Source organism: Danio rerio, chromosome 21, assembly GCF_049306965.1.
Source record: "Danio rerio strain Tuebingen ecotype United States chromosome 21, GRCz12tu, whole genome shotgun sequence".
Taxonomy (NCBI): Eukaryota; Metazoa; Chordata; class Actinopteri; order Cypriniformes; family Danionidae; genus Danio; species Danio rerio.
The window spans coordinates 44,863,173-44,891,170 of record NC_133196.1 but is presented as its reverse complement, the minus strand read 5'-3'; the positions used below and the strand labels follow the sequence as shown (position 1 = coordinate 44,891,170).

At 37.4% G+C, this 27,998-nt stretch overlaps 1 long non-coding RNA gene across 1 annotated transcript; it reads left to right on the top strand.

Annotated features, from left to right (window-relative positions):
- Window positions 1–64: 64 nt before the first annotated feature.
- LOC141379916 (uncharacterized) lies at window positions 65–26,631 on the top strand. Its single transcript, XR_012396938.1, has 2 exons — window positions 65–144; window positions 26,079–26,631. It is a non-coding gene; the product is annotated as an uncharacterized lncRNA (long non-coding RNA).
- Window positions 26,632–27,998: the final 1,367 nt, after the last annotated feature.

Below are 27,998 nucleotides of genomic sequence, written 5' to 3'. Positions count from 1 at the left end.
TCGTCTATGGTGTTAATTTAGTTTTGTCAATTTACTTGTGTTACATGTTTTTGGACTGTGGGAGGAAACCGGAGAGCCCGGGGAAAACCCACGCAAACACGGGGAGAACATGCAAACTCCACACAGAAATGCTGACTTGGCCAGGTAAGATCTGAGCCAGTGACGTTCTTGCTGTGAGGCAATGATGCTAACCATTGGGCTTCTGTGCGGCCCTGATGGGGAAATGGGAGGAGTAGGGCTGGAAGGGGAGATTCTTCAAGATGAAGATGGTTAAGGTAAGATAGCAGTAGAGAATCCATTCATTCATTCATTCTCTTGTCAGCTTAGTCCCTTTATTAATCCAGGGTCACCACATCGGAATGAACCGCCAACTTATCCAGCACATTTTTTATGCAGCGGATGCCCTTCCAGCCGCAACCCATATCTGGGAAACATCCACACACATACACTACGGACAATTTAGCCTACCCAATTCACCTGTACCGCATGTCTTTGGACTGTGGGGGAAACTGGAGCACTCGGAGGAAACCCACGCAAACGCAGGGAGAACCTGCAAACTCCACACAGAAACGCCAACTGAGCCGAGGTTCGAACCAGCGACAGCACTACTTACTGCTACTTCCTCTGGGTGCTCCAGTTTCCCCCACAAGTCCCAAAACATGTGGTATAGGTGAATTGGGTAAGCTAAATTGTCCGTAATGCGTGAATGAGCATGTATGAATGTTTCCCAGTGATGGGTTGCAGCTGGAAGGGGATCCGCTGCATAAAACATATGCTGGATAAGTTAGCAGTTCATTCCGCAGTGGTGCCCTCTGATTAATAAAGGGACTAAGTCAAAAAGAAAATGAATGAATGAATTACTTATAATGTATCGGCCCAACGAAGCCCAATGCTCTACTCAGCTTGTTGTGTCCCAGTGCTAACACTTTACCTTACAACAATAAGACTTGCATACCCTTTCTGCTGCTCTTACTGTATGTTATAGGTTACATACCCACTGATTATTGACAGACTAAATAATGGAATGACAGAATTAAGAATGGATGGTGTATGGAATGCTGGCAGACACTTAGATGGACACCTCAAGTTTGGAGATTAGATTTTTTAATGGAAATTGCATCTGCATTCCTGTTTATTGTGTGAATTATAAAGCTGTACAAAAAAAGCACACTCTTCGAGTGTGTGTGTTTGTCTCAGAAGATTGGTCAGCGAGAGATTTCAGCAGGAACCCAGCTTTCAAAGCTGTAAATGACATGCACAGCGGCAGACATGCTTGCAGAGCCATTTACAACAGAGAGAAAGACAATGTGAAAATAAGGAGAGGTGGCCATAATTACCTCTGAGCCTCAGTGAGTCTCTTATAATGGATTTTGACTCATAAAGCTTGCATTAAACCTCTCTATGGAGCAAACAGAGAAACTCTCATTTTCCTCATCTTCTCAGCCCCTGCTGATTTTGTGAATGTAACCTTTTGGTGAACATTGCTCATAATGCTGGGCTTCAGTTATATTGTTCTCTATGTGAAGAGGGTTGCTTGCTTAGGCTTTCTGTTGAACTGACCGAAAGTCTGTTGTGGGTATTTCTTGGCTTGGTAGAAAGACTCATAAATCATAATGTAGTTTATCAAACATTAAATCAGTTACTTAACAATACATTAAAAACGAAATTTGAAATTGGCAGCACGGCGGCTCAGTGGTTAGCACTGTCGCCTCACAGCAAGAAAGTTGCTGGTTCAAGTCCCAGCTGGGCCAGTTGGCATTTCTGTGTGGAGTTTGCATGCTCTCCTTTTATTCTTGTGGGTTTCCTCGGAGTGCTCCGGTTTCCCCCACAGTCCAAAGACATGCAGTATAAGTGAATAGGGTAAGCAAAATTGGCCGTAGTGTATGTGTGTGTGAATGTGAATGGATTTACTGGGTTGCAGCAGGAAGGGCATCTGCTGTGTAAAATATATTCTGGAATAGTTGGTAATTGTGGCGACACCTGATAAATAAGGGACTAAGGCGAAGGAAAATCAATAAAAGATTTATAAATAAAGCCTAAAGTGTCTTCAGTGATACATAAACTGTGAACGTAGACCAAATCATTCAGCAACTGTTAATGTTTTAGTTTGGGAAGGTCATTTTTGAGAAAATGTCTCTGGCGGTGACGGAAAGAAGGACACCGATATAGTCTCAGAAAACTTTTTACAGAAATTTAATTTTGCATGCTATCTTAATCAAATTTAAAATATAAACTCATGAAACACTTGGCTTTCAAGTCAATTTTTTTTTCTAGGACATTACATTAATGTTTTCCTGTGTTTGTATATGGAAAAACAAGTATTGAACACAATACTAATTTTTTTTCTCACAACTCCATAATGTATAACTTTTTAAAATATTTTTTAACATGTAATTTCCCCTTTTATCACAGTAAAGCTCAAAGTGTCTTCTTCCCAATGATGCATAATTTGTGTTTGTAGCTTACTGGAGTCAGAAACTGTTACTGTTTAAAGTTAGGTAGGTTTAAATACCCAAAAGTGAGTGCTGGCTAACAGGTTTTAAACTACATAAAAAATTTTTAAAAGCTAAGTATCCTGAAATATTAAATGTAATTGTAACGCACGATTTTGGCTACGGAGTTGAGGATCCAAATGCAGCACCTTTATTAACAAGAGTAGTCAGGCACGCAATGGTAAAACGGTAACATAAAGGGCAATTTAGAATAGTAACCAGGGTCACAGGCAAAAGAGATTGGTACAAACAGAAAACAGCATAAACAAAACAAGGCAAAGGGCAACAGGGACGGAAAGACTAGACAAAAGAAAAACGCTTCATAATGCTACAGCTTAACAAGACTTACGGCTGATTTATACTTCTGCGTCAAACGCACGCGTATGCTATGGCATTGACACATAGCCCTTCGCTGACGTGCACCTCTCAAAAATGTAACTACACGTCACAACGACGCATAGCACAAGCTCTGTGATTGGTAGGCTTGGTAGCGCTGACGAGTCTGGGCGGGACCGAGAGCCGCGCGAATGGTGTGACCCTGATGGAGGGATTGTTTACAAGTGTGGAGTCCAGTGAAGGAGCTCCGGATGGAAAGTTTTGTTTTGTGTTTACCTCATAGTTAAAGTTGTTGCACGTCCGCCAGTTCCTGCCTTAAAATGAGCGAGTTTGAGCCACTTTTACATCCAGGAAGTGTTCAGGAAAAGCAAAACAGCAGCGAAGATACTCAACACAGAGGAACATTTACACCTCACTGCCAACTAGCGTTTCGGAAGTGTTAATGCAGACCAACAGAGACAGCGCGCAGAAGTATAAATGCACAGCTACGCGCGTTGCATGCGCTGTGGGTTACGCCGGTCACTTGGTGCAGAAGTATAAACCAGGCTTTATCCCTGTGTGTGTGCAAGTGTGGTGTATACATAGTCCAGGATATCCGTCCAAGTTAAGTTACCAGCTGTGTGTGTGTGTTATCAGGAGGAATCAGAAACTGGTGTGTGTGAGGTGCGTTATGGTATTTGTAGTCCAGTTCAGTGACAGATGTATAGTTTTTCACTAATCTGCAAGGATTAGATCACTGGTGATCGTGACAGTAATGTACTTAACATTTAATTTTTATTGGTTGTCAAAAAAGAGCTTTTAATATTTCTTAAATTGCTGCAGGTAACATAATTAAAGAAGTGCAAGTTGCCTTTACACACCATTCATACATTCATTTATAAAACATTAGGAGTTTGAGGCTCGAACAACCAAATTGTTGAAAAAGGTGAACGTCTTTCAAAACAAATTGTGAAACTGTGAGTGTAAATGAGTGAAGTAATGATCAACTATGGTAACCCATAGTCAAAACTTGTCCTCTCCAATTTACTCAAGCAAGCGCACACATAACCAGAGCAGTCATTTGGCAGATATAGTCAGCCTGGGCATTTCTGGTGAACTCTCATTTCATCCTATACTCATATTTGAGATGTGTCTGTAACATTTAGCAATAACAGTACATAAGTAATGATGTACTAATGTGTAAACTAAACATTACTTGATTATGAACTCATGAGGCGTTAAGGCATGCACTAATCAAGAACTATCTTTACCTTCAAAATGAGTTCATGTTTGAATATTGGCTTAATTACTTTTTAGTTTGTGTTTGTTAGATAATGTGTTAATTTAGCTGGAACACAAACACAAAACATAACTGGCTCCATGAAAAAGAATATTAATTAAAAGTGCAACCTGACACACAAAGTGCAAGTGCAACATGAGCTCACAACTTGTTAATGTTTTATGTCATGACTTTACTTGGAGGGTCACGTTATTATTAATTCATTCTTAACAACTCATGAACTCTTGTGTTTAAAGATAAAGGTCATGCACACCCTTCAAGTGTGTTCATAATAAAAAACAATGAAAAAGTGCTCTGTCTACATTATAGTTAACTGTTAAAACGCAGTTCATGAGGTGTAAAGAATTAATTAGTAATAAAATGCAGAGAAAATCTTCTAAGAGAAATAAAATTAAATAATAAAGATGATAAAAAAAAACACACGTCTTGACTTTTATCATCATCAGTTTAACTGGAAAACTATGACTTTAATGCAATAAGTTTGGAAAAGTAAGAATACATTGGCTTACAGTAGGATGACGTTAATGACTTTGGGCTGATTTATACTCCCTCGTTGAGTGAAAAATCTTATGAAAACTGTGATCCTCTAATTAATTTTGTCAGGAATACAACACACCTCTTCGCTGATTTATACGATATTTTTTTTTCGTTTAAGAAACGTCTCTGCTCTTTTTATTAATGTGTGCGTGTGTCATGTATATTTTATGTATATTTACTCAGTTGCTTTGATTCTTGTAGGTGCTATTGTTGTTGTGTTTTTTTTAATTCTCCTCCTTGGGGTGGGATGTGGGTGTAACGTCGGGGAGTGACACAAACAACTGAGGTTGGATCCACATGCAGGTTTATTCAGTGGTAAGGCAAACAATGGTCAACACAGGTGCAAACAGATGTATAAAGGCAAATCCAGAATCGTTGGCAATATAACAATTGAGAGGTCAGAAGGCAGGCGGCAGACTAACACAGGAAAGCTAAGAAGGCTAAGGTCGGTACACATGATAACAAGACTTGGAAACGCATTGTAGTGCTACTTACAGTAAACAAGACTCGGCAAAGTGAATGAGTGAGTGTGTGTGGCTTAAAAAGTGTGTGCAATCAGTCTCTGACAGTCCTCAGGTGGTGTGAGTGTAATCAGTCTAGATGAGGAAGCATGTGTGAGTGTGAGCGGAGTGCATGTATGAACATGTAGTCCAGAAATGGCGGATTTGTAGTCCATGGTTATAGTTAGTTAAATCCAGCAATCTTATGAAAGACGATCACTGGTAATCATGAAAGGGGGACTGATGGTTTTTGAATGTTCCTGTTTACCCTTAGTTACTGTTAAAAAAAAAGTAAATTATTGATATTGTGTTTTTTTTTTTTGTTATAGACTGCACAAAAAAAAAAAAAAAACTTAATGACTTTGATTTTCCAAGAGGAGTGGAACAAAATTCCTCCTGAGATGTGCATTTACCAACTACAAGAAATGCTTGACCTCTTTGTTTGCAAACTAAGGATTTGAAGCTGTGTTTTGTGAAGGGGTCAAATAGTTATAACTTGCATTTTTATGGATTTTTTTTTTTTTGCTGCTATTCTGTCTCTTGCAGTTAAAATAAACCTACATTACAATTCTAGACTGATCATTTCTTTGTCATTGGCAAAACATACAAACTCAGCAGGAGATCAAATACTTTCCCCCACTGTACAATTGACTTTGACAGCTTTGACTTGACATTTAGTTGAACTGACAGATTCCCTTTAAAGACTATAAATGACAAGACAAACAAAAATGATGCTGGTGCATGTACATGTTTTATGGAGCTGTTAATGATTATTAATGAGTTATTCCTTTTGTTTTTTTACTGCGAGGGTACGTTGACATGATAATAATCTACACAGCCCAATCCCAATTGTATTACCCCTACCTATTCCCCATGGCTCTTGAACTAGTGTGTGAAGGGTTAGGGATAAAAACATTCCTCTAAGAAGCAGGTCCCCACTTTTACACCTACATAATTGCAGAAAGCACAGTACTGTTGAAATATTACTCACACATAAAGTTGTTTTGCACAGTATTTGGACTTTAGAAAGTGTTGTTTGTTTTCATCTCAAAAATGAATGAGCCTCTGGGTTTCCCCTGGCATCCCTGTTCTGACTGGTGGAACATGTAGCAAGATGCTAAAACTGTACAGCGTATTTGTACAGTGCTCATATTCAAGGATGTAACCACAAGAAAACAACATTAATGTTTTCCCTGATGTGCTGTAAAAAGCTAATTTCCCACCAGGGTTGCCTATTCTATCAAGTCATTACTGTAGGTATGAGAATTGAAAATAATTTGTGGGACTATTGACTGTTTTAAACATTTATTTGAGGAGCATGACTGTAAATCATTGTTTGTTTTAGAACTATGTTATATTTAATATTATTAATGCCTTTTTTGAGCATCTGTGGGTCTTGAAAAATCTCACATACAACTTTATTTGTAGTGTGGTCTTGAAAAATCTTTGCATGAAGGGCTATCTGGCACGTTCTCAAGCACCTCAAACTTAAAGACAATTAAAACACCCTTACCCATTCTAAAGGCCAAAGGGATAGATAATGGGATTAGGCATGAATATGAAACATTGTTATTTTATTCCTTCATGTCTTTGCCATCAGAATGCAGCATTTTTAAAATCTCCATTAACATGAACAATCAAAACACTAAAGTCTTGTCTTCTATCCCAGTTGTAAGAGCAACAAATAATGACTTGACTTCTAGTTGATCTCTTGGAAAAGTGGCAGAAGGTAGAGTTTTTGATGAATCGTCTGCTGAACTGCATCCTAATCATCACAAATATTATAGAAATACTATAGAAGGTGTATTATTAAGTTTGGTGAAAGAAAAATCATGGTTTGGGGTTACATTCAGTATGGGGGCGTGCGAGACATCTGCAGAGTGAATGGCAACATCAACAGCCTGTGGTATCAAGACATATGCACTCAATTATTCAGCATGATAGCGCTCCTTATGCCTCCATGTTAGAGTTCCTGAAAGCAAAGAATGTCAAGGAGCTCCAGGATTGGCCAGCCCAGTCTCCAGATATGAACATTACTGAGCTGGGGTAAGATGGGAGAGGAGCATACCTGTCAACCCTCCCACTTTTCCTGGGAGTCTCTCGTATTTTACAGTTCTATCCCGCTATCATCCCAAAGGTATTTTCCCGTAATTTCAGTCTTTCTCTGAAGTTCGGCAAATGAACATTAAAGAGCTAATTAGCCTCCCTATACTCAACCCATACCGCCGAACCACCAAGGGCCGCCCCTTGCTCTTAAATGTGAGTGTGTTCTGTGCTTTTGCTTTGTTTAGGCATAAAAACACTTTGAAATAAGTATAAAAACGGCGGGACCCTCTTTTCATTACAGTTGCCGCCTCCCCTTCATATGCAATTCTCAAAACATTTATATAGAGGTACGTGACCTGTGAGCTGACGCGCTCCATAGTGATGAACAGACGCTGTTTCCCAAATGGAATCTGTACATGCGATTTGAAGCAGAGTGAAAGTCTGAACTTTGGGTGCGTGCTTAAACAGACATATAAACATAATTAATAATATTAATATCTAAAGATGTCGATCTTGTTTTATTTTTTTTCAAACACAACTAATTTTGTCCTAAATGAGCATAAAAAGAAAAGCAGACAAATGCTTTTATTATAACGTTAGATGTGTGCATTTTTAAAGTGACACCTGTTATTTAATGTAATCAAACAAAAAAATCTAAATTAATGAGATACATTTGCTGCTCTTTATTCAGAATGTATAAGCTTTACAGTGAAGAAACGACTAATGAGATTTGATAATCAATTTTAATAAGCTGAACTGTTTGCTCATGTATTTGCTGCTAATGTATACTATTTATTTCTTCTTTTGTAAATAATAATAATAAAACACTGGAGATGAATCCAAAGAATGTTGATGAACCCGGACAGTCCTGCAAGAACACTTTCTTTGCCATTCCAGATGACTTTAATAATAAGATAATTGAGTCATTACAGAGATGTATGGATGCAGCCCTTCAATTTTATGAGTCATACACTATATTAATTATTTTCCCACTGCACCATGACTTTAATTTCTAAACTGTACATTATTTCTGTTAAATGACAGGACTTTTGTATAAGCAAAATCAGACCTTACTGCCCAAATCAAATGATTCAAAATGAAGGCATGATCATATATTTATTATTTATTTTGCTAAAATAATAATAATCTAGAGCAGTGGTTCTCAAACCGTGGTACGTCTATCAAGCCTCTTCAGCTGCTCCAGAACGCAGCAGCACGAGTGGTCTTCAATTAACCTAAACGAGCACATGTCACTTCGCTGCTCGTCCGTTTGCACTGGCTGCCAGTTGCTGCTCGCATCAAATTCAAAGCTCTACAAAGTGACTTCTGGCCTTGCTTCTTCTTATCTGCTCTCGCTTCTGCAGATCTATGTGCCCTCCAGAAACTTGCGTTCTGTAAATGAACGTCGCCTCGTGGTTCCATCCCAAAGAGGGAGGAAATCACTTTCGCGAACGCTCACGCTCAATCTGCCCAGTTGGTGGAATGAACTCCCTAACTGCATCAGAACGGCAGAGTCACTCGCTGTCTTCAAGAAACGACTAAAAACTCAACTATTTAGTCTCCACTTCACTTCCTAATCTGCAATTGCCTCTCTGGATATCACACTAACTGTACCCGAAAAAAATAAATAAATAAATACTAATACTTTCCTTCTTAGACTTTACAGACCTGAAACTTGCCTATAGCACTTATTCATTGTTGCTCTCATAGTTGTGTAAGTTGCTTCCTTGTCCTCATTTGTAAGTCGCTTTGGATAAAAGCGTCTGCTAAATGACTAAATGTAACTGTAAATATATATATATATATGTAAATATATATATATATATATATATATATATGTAAATATATATATATATATATATATATATATATATATATATATATATATATATATATATGTATATATATATATATATATATGTAAATATATATACATATACATATATATGTAAATATATATACATATACATATACATATATATATATATATATATATATATATATATATATATATGTATATATATATATATATATATATATATATATATATATGTATATGTGTGTGTGTGAATATTGTCTCCACAATCTAAAGGAAGTTATTATATTAATTTGGATTTCAGTCCTGAAGAGCCTGAATAATATTAAAACACAGTTTACACTATACTGATATAATAAATATGAGATGAGTGTATGCCAGCGTTGAGCTCTGGCAGGTGGCAGCCGCTACTGAAAAATCAAGCTCAATTCACATACCGATGACATCACCGTCTGGGTCACATGTCTATTAATGCTGGAAAAAACATGCTACACACATTTCAAAATTTGCCAAAAATTATGTGTACAATATGCCATATATGACATAAAGCCTATATTTCTGAGGTAATGCCACGTTTTTTAACTGTGCAGAGTTGTAGCTGCTTTACTGGGCCTACTTCGCTTGAGTATTTCAATACTGCTCATTTTTGTGGTACTTGGAGAGATAATTTTTTTCTGAGGTGGTACTTGATTAAAAAAGTTTGAGAACCGCTGATCTCGAGGCTTTTGCCTTTCATATAAGCCACTTCTGATACCAAATGAGCAACTACAAGTCAAGTTATTATTTGTCTTTCCTAAAACTTGGATAGGCGACAAAACCTTTCTGAGGTCGTGTAGCCTAAAACACTGTGCTTGTGTATGCATGCCAGGCCAGTAGTTGGTGGTTCTTTTTTTTATAATGAAACACTGTATGCCATCACACATACAGTCCATCTGTTCAGCATTGTTTTAGTCATCAATGCATGTTTATATATCCATAAATTAATCATAATGGCTACATTTTCAAAAACTTTACTTTGACACCAGATTTGAAGGCATTTTTCTGTGGAAGCCAGTGGCTATGATTCCAGTCTGTTAGTGAAGGGCTTTTCTCTTTCATCCATAAAAATAAACTAATAATGTGTTTGTCTTGATTTTTCTTTCCTCTGCAGCCATAATGCTTGGTTTTTGTTCTTTCCATTCTCCAAAGGGTTGTTTTTTCCAAGCCTTTTGATGAATGGGCATTGGCAAGATTGTTTTTGGTGATTAGATCTACACAGAGATCGTGACTGCAGGGAATGGCGAGCCTCAACCCTTCTATTGCTTCGTTTACAAGCGGTTTCGACTTTGAAGTGAAGTATATGGGACTGAACGTAAGTAACATTCTGAATTTAACAAATAACACTATAATGTGGCTTGATTTGTAACTTGATTTGCAAGGTCTAATCCTGTGTTCACACCAGATGCGGAAGAAGCGTTTAGTCCGAGTGATTTACATGTTAAGTTAATGTAAAGGTGCGAATAGACGTCCTGTGGCATAATATGCGCAAATGACGGGATTTGCGCAAATTAAGCATAGCAAATGGTGTGATATGCGCGAATGGCTCGGCGCAAATTGAGCGTTTTGCGGGAATCGCTCAAGTTGAAATATCTGAACTTCAGTGGACATTTGCGCTGCGTTAACCAATCAGGAGCTTGCTCTTGTGAGATTATGACGTAGCACCTGTTGTTGGTGTCCCGGGGGGAAAATTTTTCAGCCTTCATAAAGCCCATAAACACAGTTATTTTCTCAATAAAATCCACGTTAGCCATTCAGCAACAAAGCTAGAGTCACCGGGCAGACAGAAGCCCTGGCCATCACGCGAATCCGCGTCTGTTCTGAAGTGAATTTGACGCGCGAATGAAGCGGATTTGATGCACAAATGAAGCGAGTAAACTCAACTTATCACGAGTCTGTTTACTATTATGTTCACCTCACAGTAAGAAGGTCGCTGGTTCGAGCCTTAGCTGGGTCAGTTGACGTTTCTTTGTGAAGTTTTTATGTTCTCCCAGTGTTCGCGTGTGTTTACTCCAGGTGCTCTGTTTTCCCCCTCAAGTCCAAAGACATACGGTACAGATAAATTGGGTAAGCTAAACTGTCCCAGTGTATGTGTGTAAATATGCGTGTTTGCATGTTTCCCAGTGATGGGTTGCAGCAGGAAGGGCATCCGCGGCGTAAAACATATGCTGGATAAGTTGGCGATTCATTTTATATATATATATATATATATATATATATATATATATATATATATATATATATACACAACAGTTTTGTATGGTTCTAGAATCTGATTGGCTGATAGCTGTGCAATATTCTGCAATAAGAGTGCCTGTACAGCCTTGTGTATTACTTCGCCCACATGGAGTGACAGCAGATCAATACAGACTCAATACAATTTGACATATATTGCAGCTGTTGGACAACATAGTGTACTATTTAGGCAAGAAAACAACTATGTAGTTTGGATAGTGCCTTTTTTTAAATATTTATAATTACGAAGATTCACCACGTTGCGTATATTTCTCTATTACTTAAGACAAAAAAGTAAATGTTTTTTCCAATAATTAAAATATAAGTTTTTTTTTTGTTTATTTGTTTTCAAACAAGCAAAAAAAAAAAAAACAATTGGTACCTGTAATTTTTATTTGGTTATAGTTAATTTTACATTTTCATCCAAGAGTATATTATATCACAAATGTCTTACTATAACTTAACTTGTGCTGGAACTGGAACTGTTCTTTAACTTCACACTCAATATAACTAAATACTAAAAGATAAATTTAATATTTGACTTTCGAAGTCTTCATACGGCTCAGAGACTTTAACAAGACTTTTACGATTTTAACAAGGAGTCGTGGCACCCAACCCCACCCATAATCCCAACCGCCATTGCGTGATGAGCAAATTGTATAATTAGATCGTGTGAATATCATCCGAATTAGCCACTAAATCAAAAAGTTATGAATTGCCATGAGATTGTGTTGGTATATCAGATAACAGGCCCTTGTGTGGTCAGTTTATGGGATATTTTGCTATCGTCTGCTAAATGGAACACTTTATTGTATCTGATCTACATTAATTTGTTACATGGTTACATTTCAGCTGTTTTTAGCATATTGCTAGCATCATTCTAGCATGTTCCCAACAGAAATTCACATGAGGTACATGTGTAATCGCATGTTAAAATCATTTGTGAAACACATTTAACCTCAGTTGAACACTGACATATGAGATGTCAGTTTCCATGTGTCCATATTTGTTTAAATAAAATCACATGAGTTTTACATGAAAATGTCCCAAATCACACTTTTGATATCAATTTGTTAACATTTTTGGTTAATTATATTTTGCTAGCATGAATTTGTAAATCATGTAGGCAACATGCTTTAGCAAGAATTAACATGCTATTAGCACGTTTAAATCAGTGACGTAGCGGACGGGCCCGCAGGGCACGCACCGCGGGGGGGCCCGCTTGATTAGGGGGCCCCGCGTCGTCGCAATTTTCAATAATTGAAAATCTGGCAACCGCAATAATCAAACTCTAGGGAACAACTGTGATCGGAACCAAAGTTCACAGGTCTGTGTTCTCTGAACACCTCTCAAGCGGTGGACTACTTCATTCTGATTGCTTGCCGCCTATGTTGCCAACTTAGCGATTTTTTCACTAGATTTAGCGACTTTTCAGACACCCCTTGCGACAAATTTAGCGACTTTTTTGTGTGTTATTGGAGATTTTTTTTTTTTAACTGTCATTTGTCCATACTGTACCGTCCCTACTCTTCTCAACGAGCTGCGTGTGATGCCGCCGACCCCTCCCCCGCCTCACAGCACTGACAGGCGGCCCAGTCAGTCCTCTACAGCAGCCTCTCCCACCTGCAGCCCGAGAGCAGATCACCCCTCTGTGTACCGACGACAAATGATTTAGCACAGGCAGTGTGAAGGTATTTCCCTTGTACAGTCTAACCGATCTACTTCTGCTTTATTTTAACAATTTAATTGGACCGTTTATTCTTTTCTTGTTCACAATCACAGATATTAGTGACAGTTTCTGAACTTGTCTGAGTTTATTACATATGAGAGATTACTGCACATTCACTACACATCTATAATGACATACTGTATTCAAACAGCAATAAATTTAGTTAAATAAACATGCATATATAAAGTGTAGTGCAATTATAAATACCCCTTTAGTAACCATAGGCTGTTAAACAAACAGAAACGGTAGAACGTGATGACGTCTGTGATATGCAAATTGACGTATGACCTATCCCCTCCCCACTTCATCAGGGGGCCCCGTCAGCGATCCCTGCAGGGGGGCCTCCGCATTTTGCGATACGCCACTGGTTTAAATGCGCAATAGGTGTCTGTCTTCAGAAACATTTGTGGTGCTGGTTGAAAGTCTCTTAAAATTCTAATAGTTAATCATTAAAGTGATCTAAATTTGTTTATGTCTTTTAATGTTCTGGGTAAGGCACAAGACTATGAATTGTTCGTCCAATCAAAATATTCAGGCCAATCATTACGATAGGCAGCTTAAACTGTCAAATTATGCAGATTTGTATACAGTATCTCCGCACCCTGTTCACAGTTACATCATCACCATGTTCACATGCAGTGTGCCAACCTGCTGCTGACAGCTTCTGGGCTTTGTTAAGAAATGCCAGATCAAAACCACCCTAAAACTATCATTTTTTTTGTGATTGTGATTATACTTAGCATATAATTTATTGTATGCTGCTTCTGGAGACACCTTCTGCTTCACTTAAAATGAGTTATATAAAATCTTTCCGATCTCTGAAAGGATATTACATTCATCTTCAACAGTTTAAGTGTGTGCTAGATATGAGAAGGCTTCCAGCTTTTGCCGCAGATAGACAAATTGACCTCTATTTTCCAGGTGTCAGTCTGTCTTCTAGACTCATTACGCTTCTGCTGACCCCTTCACCTCTGTCTGTCATACTGCCATTCATGATTCGTGAAACTACCACCCACACAACAGTTTCACAACCACAGTCTGTACATTGCACTCTATTAGCAATAGATTTAACTATAACCAAAGTTTACATGAACTGACAATCCAATACTAAAATAAAATTGGGTCTCACTTTATATTAAGTGGCCTTGACTAATATATACTTACATCAAAAAAAAAAAAAAATACAATGTACTTACAGTGTTTATAATGTATTTGAGAACACTTGTGGTGCTTTTGAGTTGGGATAGCGGTTGGGTTATGGACAGGTTTGGTGGTATGGGTAGGTTTAAGGGTGGGTTAAGGTGTAAGGGATGGTCAACAGTGTATTTACAAATGTAATTACAAAAGTTAATTACAAATGTAATGACATATTTGTATTTAATCAAGCATAAGTACATAGTAAATACATGTATTTTACACAATAAGTACATTGTAACAAATTATTAATTACTATGCAAGTACATATTAGTTAAGACCACTTAATATAAAGTGGGACGTAAAATTGTTTATTAATCAGTTTGTTAATTAGCTAACTGGGTTGTTCACCCAAATATGAACACTTACTCGCCCTCAAATGGTTTCAAACCTTTATAAGTCTCTTTCATTGAACACAAAAGAAGATATTTTGACAAAAGCTGAAAACCTATCAATGGCTACAGGTTTTCAGATTTCTATAAAATATCTTATTTTGGCTTCTATTTTAACAATTTAGTCTAAACTTTTAAGTCTAAAGCTCATGGCGCAAAAGCATTAAGGCCATGTTCGAATCCACTTTTGGTATTTTAAGGAAAGTAAAATATGATCTGCAACCTGGCATAAGGTCTAACAGGGTTGTGCTCATTCTCTTAATGAGTTATGGGTGGGTCAACCTTTTTGGTGTTATGCAGAGTTTAGACTGCATGATTTTAGCAATTCTTAGCGTTCTTGACACTGGTGAGTGGGCTTGACAAACCATCTGTAGGTGACACTGTTTTCCTCTCCATATGCATCAGACACTTTCTTATAAGCACACCATACTTTGTGGAAAACATTGTACAATGGGGTATATGCACAGCTAGTGTTTTTCAGAGTGATAATGTCAGAATTCCGAATGATGAAGTCACAATTCCGAGTTATAAAGTCACAATTTCAATAAAATCAGAGTTCCGAGTTTTAAAATCAGAATTCCAAGTTTAAAAAGTCGCAATTCCGAGTGATAAAGTCAGAATTCCAACTTATTACACCACAATTTTGAGTTGTAAAGTCAGAATTCCGAGATATAAAGTCACAATTCCAAATTATAAAGTCACAATTCCAATAAAGTCACAATTCCGAATTTTAAAGTCAGAATTCTAAATTATAAAGTTGCAATTCAGAGAAATAGTCACAGTTCCGAGTGATAAATTCACAATTACAGGCAAATCGGTGCTCGTGCACGTGAGTGATAATCATACAATGTGAACTATCAAAGATGCAATCTGAGAGAATCGCAGATGAGTCGCTGATGCCTGTGAGATATTTGGCATACTAAATATCTGGAGCTGTCATGCCGTGTGAAATAAGTTTTGACTAAAATTAACATCTGCAATTACCAACAGCCAATGAGAAAGCAGCATTCACTAGTGTGGGTACCTGCAGGCCAGCGGGAGGTTGAGGGAGAAGTTAAAAGGGCTCATTTTCAGTTTATTTGGACCCAAGAAAAGGAGGAAAAACTAGTGGAAAATTGGCAGGAGTACTCGTGTCTGTTTAACATGTCATGTGAGAAATATCACAACCGGTTCAAAAAGTTGAGGAAAAATCGCTAATTCTCTTCAAATCCAGGTGAGCAAATATGTCAATTTTCTACCCCATTAAAGGCTTCTTTTTCGTTATGTAGTTAATAAAAAAAGATACACTATGTGTTTTTGGTTGTGAGACATGTTTTGGACATAGTTGTCGGCGATTCTTCCTATTGTAAATTCATGCAATGTGAAAGCCTGTCACTGATCCATCTTGCAGTGTAAACAAAGCAGAGACAAAACGCTAGCCCAGATAGTCATGGAGTGTGAAAACATCGGTAACACAATGTCTCGATCAGCAGCGATCTAACAACCAGAGATCGCTGGTAAACACTCATATTCATATAAACTACAAATCCGCCTTGTTATGGACTACAATCCCAGTCATGCAACACACACACACACAACAGGATCCTGACTGATTGCAAACAAACAGCTGATGCTGCTCAAATACTGATTACACGCACATATATACGGCTTTGCCGTGTTTTTGTCCCTCACCTCGCCTTGTTTGTATTAAGCTGTCTGCTGCCTGCCTTGTGACCACCTGCCTGGTATTTAGACTATGACTCTGGATTGTCCTCATACATTTCTTTGCTCCTGTGTTGATCATTGCTTTCCTGACCATCTCTATCTCTATAAACCTGCATTTGGTTTGTCAGTGTCACTTCCCCGTTACAGACGATTACTTTGAAAATCATGCAGTCTGAACTCGACATTAGGCAACTGTGCTAAAAAGTTCATCACTAGGTAATTGCCATATTTCTTGCCACAGCTGGGGTCAATTGGTATTTCTGTGTGGAGTTTGCATGTTCTGCCTGCATTCGCATGGGTTTCCTCCGGGTGCTCCTGTTTCCCCCACAGTCCAAAGACATAAAGTATAAGTGAATTGGGTAGGCTAAAATTGTCCAGAGTGTATGAGTGTTAATGAGTGGTATGAATGTTTCCCAGAGATGGAAGGGCATCTGCTGCATAAAACATATGCTGGATAAATTGGCGGTTCATACCACTGTGGCAACCTCAGATTAATAAAGGGACTAAGCTGAAAAGAAAATGAATGGATTGTTTAACTAAAAAGGAGTATGAAAAACTGAGTGTGGAATATGACAAGCTAAGAAGCTAATTAATTGTCGGTATGCTAATATTGGATGCTAACCCTGACTTGAGATTACTCTTTTTGTTTTCTATTGGCTTTGCAAAGGTAAACCAAGAATGCATTTATAACCATATGTGACAAACATCCTTCCACATGCGGTCAAGCAAATATACTGCATCTTAGCATAAAAGGAAAAAAAACAGAGTAGCAAATGGCTTGCAGTATTTCACAATTATTCTCTTAAAATATACATTCATACATTCATTTTGATGAACCGCAAAAACTATTCCAGCATATGTTTTACACAGCAAATGCCCTTCCAGCCGCAACCCGGTATTGGGAAACACACACGCTCTCGCATTCACACACATACTCTTACTAATTACCTATAGCGCATGTCTTTGGACTGTGGGGGAAACTGGAGTACCTGGAGGAAACCCACGTGAACACAGGGAGAGCATGCAAACTCCACACAGATATGCCAACTGACCCAGCCATCGACTGAGCCACCGTGCCCTTTTTAAAATATATGTATTTTTAAATTAGTCAGAGTAATTTCACTTCTTTACCACATAAAAACTGTCATTTCATCTGCAAGGCAAACTCATATCCCACATTAATATAATGCTCCTGTGTGCTGACCTCCCTCGGTCTAATACAAGTAATTAGTCTGCCAATCCAGAGACATTTCTCCGAGACAATTATGTATAACACAAGCAAATCTGAAATGAAAGAGAACAGAGACTATCATTATTAGCATGGCATAATCCACCATGAATAAATTCTGTCACCGATTCCCATCATTTTGACAGACCCGAGCCTCCTGCTGGGACAGATGGAGCTGCTGGAATGAAGAGGAGGAATGCTGTTTAGCTTTAGAAGGAGACTGCCAGAGAACATTACAGCAAACGCAACCTTAAGCTTGGAGTGTTTACTTTTTTATACCGCAACATACATTTGACAATGCCAGTGACACAGAAATAAACAGATAAACACAAAAGGAATAGGCGGTGCACTCTCTCATCTCTGTATGCACCTGACACTTTCTTACCAACACTTCTGGAAAAGCATCTAGCAATTCTTAGCGTTCTTGACACAAGTGAGTGGGCTTGACAAACCATCTGTAGGTGACACTGTTTTCCTCTCCATATGCATCAGACACTTTCTTATAAGCACACCATGCTTTGTGGAAAACATTGTACAATGGGGTATATGCACAGCTAGTGTTTTTCCGAGTGATAATGTCAGAATTCCGAGTGATAAAGTCACAATTTCTAGTTATAAAGTCACAATTTCAATAAAGTCAGAATTCTAAGTTTTAAAGTCAGAGTTCCGAGTTTTCAAATCAGAATTCCAAGTTTAAAAAGTGGCAATTCCAAGTGATAAAGTCAGAGTTCCAATTTATAAAGTCCCAATTCGGAGTTATGACGCCACAGTTTTGAGTTATAAAGTCACAATTCCGAGTGATAAAGTCAAAATTCCAAGTTGTAAAGTCAGAATTCCAATAAAGTCAAAATTTCGAATTTTAAAGTCAGAATTCTGAGTTATAAAGTTGCAATTCAGAGTAATAGTCACAATTCCGAGTGACAAAAATTCAAAATTCCAAGTGATAAAGTCAAAATTCCGAATTGTAAAGTCACAATTCCCATAAAGTAAAAATTCTGAGTTGCAATTCCAAGTTATAAAGTCGCAATTCCGAGTGATAAAGTTACAATTTTGAGTGAGTCACAATTCTCAGTTATAAAGTCAGAATTCCCAGATATAGTGACAATTCCGAATTATAACGTTACAATTCCAATAAAGTCAGAATTCTGAATTTTAAAGTCAGAATTCCGAGTTATAAAGTTGCAATTCCAAGTAAGTCACAATTCCGAGTGATAAAGTCAGAATTCCAAATTGTAAAATCACAATTCCCATAAAGTCAGAATTCCGAGTTATAAAGTTGCAATTCCAAGTGATAGTCACAATTCCAATAGTCAAAATTCAGAATTTTAAAGTCAAAATTCTGAGTTATAAAGTTGCAATTCTGAGTAATAGTCAAAATTCCGAGTTATAAAGTCACAATTCTAATAAAGTCAGAATTGCGAATTTTACAGTCACACTTCCTAATTATAAAGTTGTAATTCCGAGTTGTAAAGTCACAATTCCAAGTTATAAACTCAAAATTCAAAGTTGTAAAGTCACAATTCCCACATAGTCAAAATTCCAAGTTATAAAGTCTTAATTCTGAGTAATAAAGTCTCAATTCTAAGTAATAAAGACGCAATTCCAATAGTCACAATTCCAAGTATTAAAGTCACAATTGCGATATAGTCAGAATTCCTAGTTTAAAAAGTCAAAATTCTGAGTGGTAAAGTCAGAATTTCGAATTATAAAGTCGCAATTTCAAGTTATAAAGTCACAATTCCGAGTTTTAAAGTCAGAATTCCCAGTTTTAAAAGTCGCAATTCCAAGTTATAAAGTCGCAATTACGAGTTATAAAGTCGCAATTTTGAGTTATAAAGTCACAATTCTGAGTCATGAAGTTGCAATTCCCAGTTATTGAGTTACAATTCCCTGTAATAAAATCAAAATTCCCAGTTTTAAAGTCAGAATTCTGAGTTATAAAATCGCATTTTAAACAAAAGCACCGGTTGGGTTTAGGGAAGAGGTATTGGTCAGTCAGTCAGTCGGTCATCAGTGGCCTCTGGTGGATTTAAGCGAGAACACCAAGCTGAATGGCACAAGAGCTAGAAATTTGAAATCTCAAGTTTAAACAGCGACCTCTGGCGAATTCGTGAAAACAGAAATTGCAAAAAAAGTAGCTCCTGGGATATATTTGGCGCTCTCCAGAAATGTATATAGTGGTGTGTATCAACAATGAACCTAGATTGAAACATTGGCTTCCATAGTTTTTGTTTTTCATAATATACAATGGTTACAACATTCTTCATAATATCTTCTTTTCTAAAACGAAACTCATGAAGTTTTGGAACAACTTAAGTACTACGTGAGACCAACCAAATATCTCTACAATGGTTTTGTTACATAAAATCTATATATAATGGTTTTAATATATAATATAACACACCTTCTTCTGCTTTGAATGCTCTTTTTATTTCTTTAACACTTAATAAAAATGCAAAAGGGACACAGGAAAAACTTTTGATCATCTCTATTATTATTATTATTATTATTTTCTTTAGCACCTACATGTGAAATATGAACTCAAGCCCTTGGACAGGATGTATCTTGCGAACATTATGGGAAAAAATCCCTTAAATTGTTCAGAGAGCACCTGTTCTCTGAGATCTGTAAAAGCCTAGCATAATGTGATCACTATGGTGATATTAATCCACCCACGTGTGTGTGTGTGTGTGTGTGTGTGTGCGCGTACCACCAAACACGCCACTTAAACTGCGCTCCATTTCAACAACACTTTCGCGATTACAATACAATGTGATGTAAATGTAAAAGCCCAATTTGTGTGGGAGGATAGAGTATTGCTCTTCTCTGTTTGTATTCATGAAAAGCTTTGATGCAGAAGGGATTTTTTCCCTGAGCCTCTCAACAATAGGAAACAAAGTGACTTTGAATTTGCATCAGACTACGCTGCTAGGCAACTGAGAGTGAAGGCCGACCAACTACAATTCCCCTAATTTACACTTGTCATGCTTAAGAGAATCAAGTTCAATGTATTCCCCAAAGCAATTTGCAGCGGGTGTGCAGATAGGTGACTTATGATATCTGACATTTAACTAATACTATGTCATCTTTTCCTTTGCTGCTGTACAAGTTCATTTCATATGCACCGTTGTATCCTGTGACACCTTCTCCCTAGGAGGTAAACAAGAGTAAGATTCACCTAGCTACAGAGAAACTGTTCGCTCGTACACAAATGCAGATACTGTATGTGCACATCTCTCAACTTTTGACTTGTGAGCAAGTACACTGTGCTTAAAAATACTTGACAGGCAACATGACAGCATAGATGCACTTGTCAAGCTCTCCTCAAAGAACTTGTTCGCACTCCAAAATATATCTGACAAGTGGAGGGGAAACATAAGCATCCAATGTACAATTTCCACAATTGTGTGCCGTCCTGAAATCTTAACGTTCCTGATGTAAACATTTTCAAAGCCATGGGTTTTGTAGTAAAATGACTGCTTTAAAGGGTCACGAAACACCAAAACACATTTTTTGAGCTGTTGACAGTCGTATATGTGTCCCACACTGCTAAAAACACTATTAGGACACCTATATTTCACTAAAAAGTGTAAATTGGTTGTTTTTGCGTTATTTCAAGCAAATTCGTACTTCCTGTTTGAAACGAATTTTTGAAGCTGCGTCACAGTCATGACATAATAGCGTGTATTCCAGCGTGCAGACTGGGCGTCTGTGCCTGAGTGAGTCTTATTACGTCTTACAGTGTGATACATTAATGCATGAGTAAGGCTTGGTTCAAACCAATCAGCGCGCTCTATTGTGCAACTTCATTAATATTCATTTGTGTCACCGTGTTTACACCACAAAGACGCCACGTTGTGTTGGCAAAACAAGCGTGAAGTGTTGCTTTTATAGTTTGCTGCCGTTAAGTTTCGTTTTCATTTTCTCTCTGTGAGAGCTTATCTGGATCACGTGAGGATTAACAGTGTACGCGACGCTCGACAACAATAACTTACGTGTCTAAGGAGGATTATTGTTTACCTGAGAGCTGTTCTCATCTGCAAACGCTGAAATCTGGATTTGCTTGTAGTATTCTCTCCATAAAGACGCGGCTCTAGTTGCTGGTGATTGTCCTGTCTCTACAGATTTGGTAAGTGAGCGACCAGTGCTCTTTGTTTATTCAGTTTGTTCATATCGAATTAAGTTAACTATAGCACTGAGTGCAGAAATGTTAGCACCGCATTTAGTGACCGGAATAACACACGCGGCTTTCTGACGCTACCTGCCATGTGCATCTAAGTTTCCGGGAAATGCGGAGTTTTTTTTCTCTCATTCGCCGTGCGGTATCAAACATTGCATGAAAAATACACGCTTAGAGCAGATCCTCGAATCAAATATCTCGTTTGTCGCGAGGGGCATGAATGAATTCCCTGAATGAAAGAGCCAAACTGCAGTTAAAGTCCAACATTTACTAATTCAGCAAATAATTCGACTACAGATGTCCATGTAGGTTAAACACCATCGCTTTCTCCTGTCTGTGTGGGTGTGTATTTTGACTCTGAAACTCGCGCGTGCACAAATAGACACTCCCACACCATCCCACTTTAGTTCCTCCGACACTCCCCCCTAAACAGAGCTGGACACGCCCACTTTTCTGACTTTTTCGAAAGTAGAGGTGTGAAAACACCCTGCTGAAACGAGGGGGTTTCATGGCCCTTTAATGTTCCATAGAATAAAATAATCTTACAGTTTAGTACACTCTTAGAAATAAAGGTACAGGAGCTGTCACTCGGGCAATATCTTTTTAAGTGGTACATATTTGTACCTGAAGGGTCCATAATGGTACTTCAAAAGTACTTTTTAGGTACATTTTGGTACTAATAAGCACCTTTTAGGTACCAATGTGGACTCTTTGGGTACAAATATGTATCTTTTGAAAAGGTACTGCCCCAGAGACAGCTCCTGTACCTTTATTTCTGATAGTGTAGGATGACAAACTGTATGATAACAATAATTATATACTTTTCATCATGAGGTAAGAAGACTTAAATTTATGGTCTAAGCTGCTTTAACATGGAAAGTCTAGACCAGGGGTGCTCAATCCTGTTCCTGGAGATCTACCTTCCTGCAGATTTCAGTTGCTACCCATATCAAACACACCTGCCTGTAATTATCATGTGGTGTTCAAGTCCTAATTAATTCAGGTGTGTTTGATATGGGTAGCAACTGAAATCTGCAGGAAGGTAGATCTCCAGGAACAGGATTGAGCACCCCTGGACTAGACAAATACCAGTTCTACCAGAAAGACTTTAGGAAACAGATAAACGTTTGAACATTTATTGTGAATTGTTTGCATAAATGCCAGTTCGTTACGGTCCTTTCATAAAGTCCTTTGGCGTAAGCCCCGTCTATAGTGCGGAACTCTGGATGAGCTGGCAGATCCTGCCTGAAGATGAAGGCAAGGTGAAGTCAACCCCCTGAGTGAAGACGAGGCCGACCTTGTGTTGGTGGTGGTGATGGGGAGGATGGAGGGAAACTTCCGCAATGTCACGGTCACGTTAGGCGTGATCAAAACAGAGAAACAAAAGGGTGCGGATCCAAGTACAGGGGTCCGTTCTTCATACGTGGATTACTCAGTTAGCTGGATTTGGATATTGACGATTTGACACGATCCAGGATCGTTTCGTTCTTCAAAGCTGATCCGAGAGTTGTTGTCATGGCAACATTTCTGCTAGGTCAAACCTTTAGTACAAATTGTGTATAATAGAAATGCACAATATGTGACTTTTTAAAACAATAATACATGTCAGCAGTCATGAACATGTTTTGATAGTTAATATGCCAGTGATTTGATGCTTCACAAAAGTTGCAGACACCTTTATCAATATGAAAATGCTTTTGTAAACAACCAGTTATTCTTTACAACGATTAAAAAACGGCTACAATAATAAAGAAAATCTTTTCTAAATGTAGAACTAAATACACTGATTTGCATTGAAATACATGATGAATACTCTTGTCTTGACAAATGAAAGTGTAAAGCCTGCAGCTCACAACAAATGTGGAAAGGTATTGCGTGTCATATTTAACAAACCGTTTACTGCTAATTTGATGTAATTTTGCTCACATGGATAATTGAATATTAATCAGATGATGTCATTACGCTGCTGTGCCGTCAGCCAATCGTTGCATTGCTGATCATGATTTCGAGGATCGATAGATCTGTCTTTCTTAACACACGCAGCGATCTCAGATCAGTTCATCCAGACATTCTAATCTGATTCACGAACTTGTTTGAAGAACCAAATTAGCGAGAGATCAGTTATCAAGATTAAAAGATCCAGGATCTGCCAAATAATCTTACATCATTTAAGCGAGGTACGAAGAACGGACCCCAGATTTTAACAATAAATAGTGCAGCGACAGTAAACAGACCTGAAACTTGCCTATAGCACTTATTCATTGTTGCTCTTATAGTTGTGTAAATTGCTTCCTTGTCCTCATATGTAAGTCGCTTTGGATAAAAGCGTCTGCTAAATGACTAAATGTAAACGTAAAATGTAAATGTAAACAAAAATCCAAAATACCAAAGTGCAAAGTAACAAATAAACAGCAAAACAAGAAACTATGACAGAAAAACACGAACTAGACTTTACCAGGATACTAGAACAAGGTCAGGAACAACAACTCGGAATATCAGACTTACTGGGAACAAGAAAGTAAACGACGCGATGACAAAATGTGGTTGAATGACTGAATATATAGTCCAGGTAATCACGGAGAACGGAGACAGCTGTGGTTGTAAATCAGTGTAGATGACAGACCGGGTGTGTGTGCGAAAGAATGTATGGAAATGTAGTTCTAAAGCCACTGTAGTCCGCTGGGGGTTGCTGGCCAACTACAGTGGCATCTGGTGGACAAACACAGTCATGACAGTCACCTGAGTACAGCCAGATTGATATTGGGTTGGCTAGAAACATAAGAAAGAGTTTTTAGCTGCACAAAATGAGCTGAAACGTCTAGAGGACTCACTAAAAACAAAGTGTCCAACAAGTTGGGGATCACCTCAGGCCATGATAAAGAGAATCATAGAGCAGCAAAAGGCCACTGCACATTGCGTCTTCTGAAAAAAGTCTCAACAACTTATCCCAACATGACCAGACATGGAGAATGTACATGAGGCAATGAACAAATTCCCCCAGCCTCTTCTTCTACATCTCTTTTAACTGGTCAGTCTTGAAAGTTAAGGATGAGGATACTGACCTGTCAACAGCAATCAAATCTAAAATCCTGGACTACCTAAATTAAAAACACAGTGGCTGTTTCTCAATATACATTCTACAGCGTTTTCGCTTCCTTGTATTCTCGTGTAACATCATCATCAACCGCCAAACTTAAGACCACAAGAACGGGGGACGCATAAAAGTTCCCGGAAGCATTCTTAATATCGAGGATGCATTGATGCAGACCTCACTACAGTGAACAGACTACAGAACTCACTCTAGAAGTCCCAGAAGTCATTGCAGCTGAATGAAAAAGGTGGAAAGGGCAGCATTTTTATTATTAAAGTTCAAAGATATAATAATCTTAATAAAAGCACAAACACCTTAATGGCGTTTATTTGCTGAAATGCATATTAAAATCTGTTTTATTTGTATTGTGCAAAGTATATTTGTAAGGCTTTTGTGAATGTTGTATATATTGAAAAGGATAATCAATAAATCTGTAAGCAAGAGAAGTGACACTGACAACAGAGGTGCAGATCCACATGCAGGTTTATTGGCGAGGTCATGCCAGCAATCGCCAACACAGGGGCAAACAGATGTATAAAGTCAATCCAGATTTATAGTCAATAGGTAGTCAGATGGTCAGAGGCATGCAGCAAACAGGATTAAACAAATAAACAAGGCAAGGATCAAAAACACGGTAAAGCAAGAAAACGCGTTGATATGCAGCTAGAACAGATAACAAGACTCAGCAATAACTGTGAGTTAGTGTGCTGTATATATAGTGAAGTAATCAGTCCGATAGGAGTGTCTAATCAATGGTGACTTGGAGCAGGTGTCTGTGTGTGTTGCATGACTGGATCTGTAGTCCATAAACCGTCAGATTTGTAGTTCATGTGAATGAGATCTTTGGTAGTAGATAGCTGGTGATCATGACAAAATCGTTGTATGAATGTTGTAATGTTTAAATATTTGTCTGTTAAAAACCTGTGAAAATCACATGACCTTCAGGAAGAACACAGCATATCATTTCCCAAAAGATGCGCTCTGTTCTTTCGAGTCTCCCGAGTTCGTTCTTCCGAGGTGACCAGGGAAGAATGGTCTCAGCATTCTTGGAATTGAGAAACAGCCAGTGACCCAGATATCCAAGCTCTTTTGGACATAGCATCTACTGTGGATCCACATTTTAAGATGAGATACAACGCTGACTACAACAAAACATCAGTTCAGTCCAGACTGAAAGCTTAGATGCAGACTGTGGTAGTGATGGCAGTAAAATAAGAGCTGCACTGAAATTTATATAGTGCTTTGAGTTTTAGTTTGTTCTACTTGTCTTTTTCTGTGTTTAGGTGCCAGCCCCAGAATCAGCATGAAAACACAAGAGGGAGGATGCTGAAGCTGGAAGTGCTCCAAAGAAGAAAATGACTTTAGGAAGCTACTTTAAAACTGCTGAACAAGCCTTGCCACCTAACAAACAAAAACTCAGTGCAACCCAGAGATGGGTTTTCTTTTTCTTTTTGGTTTATTTGTGGCTATAAAATGCAATAAGAGTACACAAGTGAATAAAAGTTGATAATCAAAGTAATAATCATGATTATTAATCTTTATTGAAACAGTATGATGTTTAATAGGAATATATTTGTCTGAATCCATAATTTTTACGACTATTTGTTAAATATGTATGTTTTTTTAATTCACTGCTTGTTCAAAAATTATTATTTTTCTTTTTATTTCTCAATGTATTAAACCAATCAGAGTCTCATCTCCTTTTCCCTTTATGAGTCAGTAGCATCAAGCCATGGCGCATTTGATATTGGCGCAAAGTGGAAAAACTGGATGCTTTACTAACAATAAAACAGTGAAAGACCATCTGCGTGACGATAAAGACCATCTACAGAACAAGCTTTCATCATTTGGTCTCTTTGCTTTGCCTTTACTTAACTCCTTTACTTTTGTGGAGTAAGGAAACAGTGTTACATGCACTGCGCTGAAGACATCCATTAGCCTAAATATTTAATTATATGATTTTATCTGTTAAGCGCAAAGATTTGTTTCAAAACAAATCAGTTCTAAATTCCAGCAAACAAAGAAATGAGTTATGTCCAAACACTCATTCTATTTCTATGGCCCATATGGTAATGAATACATCTCCAACACCCGAGAGGTGGACAAATCTAAACTACTAATAAAAACATTATACAAATGGAAACTGTCATGATTAAACTGACCACAACAGAGCTGGATTCCAAATATATATATATATATATATATATATATATATATATATATATATATATATATATATATATATATATATATATATATATATGGTTTAAATATAATTATATATTTCTATAATTTATATGTAAATAAATGTAATTTTATTCAAAATTAATTATAAATAAAACTAAAACTATATGTATATATATATATATATATATATATATATATATATATATATATATATATATATAGTTTTCGTTTTATTTAAAATTAATTTTAAATAAAATTACATATATTTTTTATAAAATGCTGATAATAGAAAAGAATAAAATACATTATATTATATATATTATAGATTAAATATAAATATTATGTTATATGTTAATAAATACAGATTTAAATGAGCATTTCATACAAACATTTTAAAGGAAATGTCAGACTGAGGAGGGCCTTCAAAAATATATTGGAGAAAGAAATGGGCCCCAAAGTTAAAAAGGTTGAGAACCCCTGGTCCACAGAACAAACCATCCTAATGCAATGACTTGCCTAATTACCCTAACTTGCCTAAATAACCTAGTTAAGCCTTTAAATGTCACTTTAAGCTGAATATTAACATCTTGACAAATATCTATTAAAATATGACATACTGTCATCATTCCAAAGACAAAATAAATCAGTTATTCAACATCATTACAGATAATAAAACTATTATGTAAAGAAAAATGTTGAAAAAAATCTTTCCGCTAAACAGAAATTGTGGAAAAATATACAAAATATCATGTTATTACCATCTGATCACTGAACTATCACTGCCTTATTCCTGTAAAAGCAGACTCTCTAATCTCTCATGGACGAACAACAAGCTTGTTTATCTTGATCTTGCAAATCTGCTTATTAACAAAGACCTAATGGATTATATCAGTTCTGCTTTATTCTGCTCACATGGATATTACTGTATGCTCGTCTTGATAACAAATTTGTTTGCGCTAGAGTCAGAGTTCTCACCCCAACATCACGCCCCTTCTGCATTTGGCACAGGTTTCCAT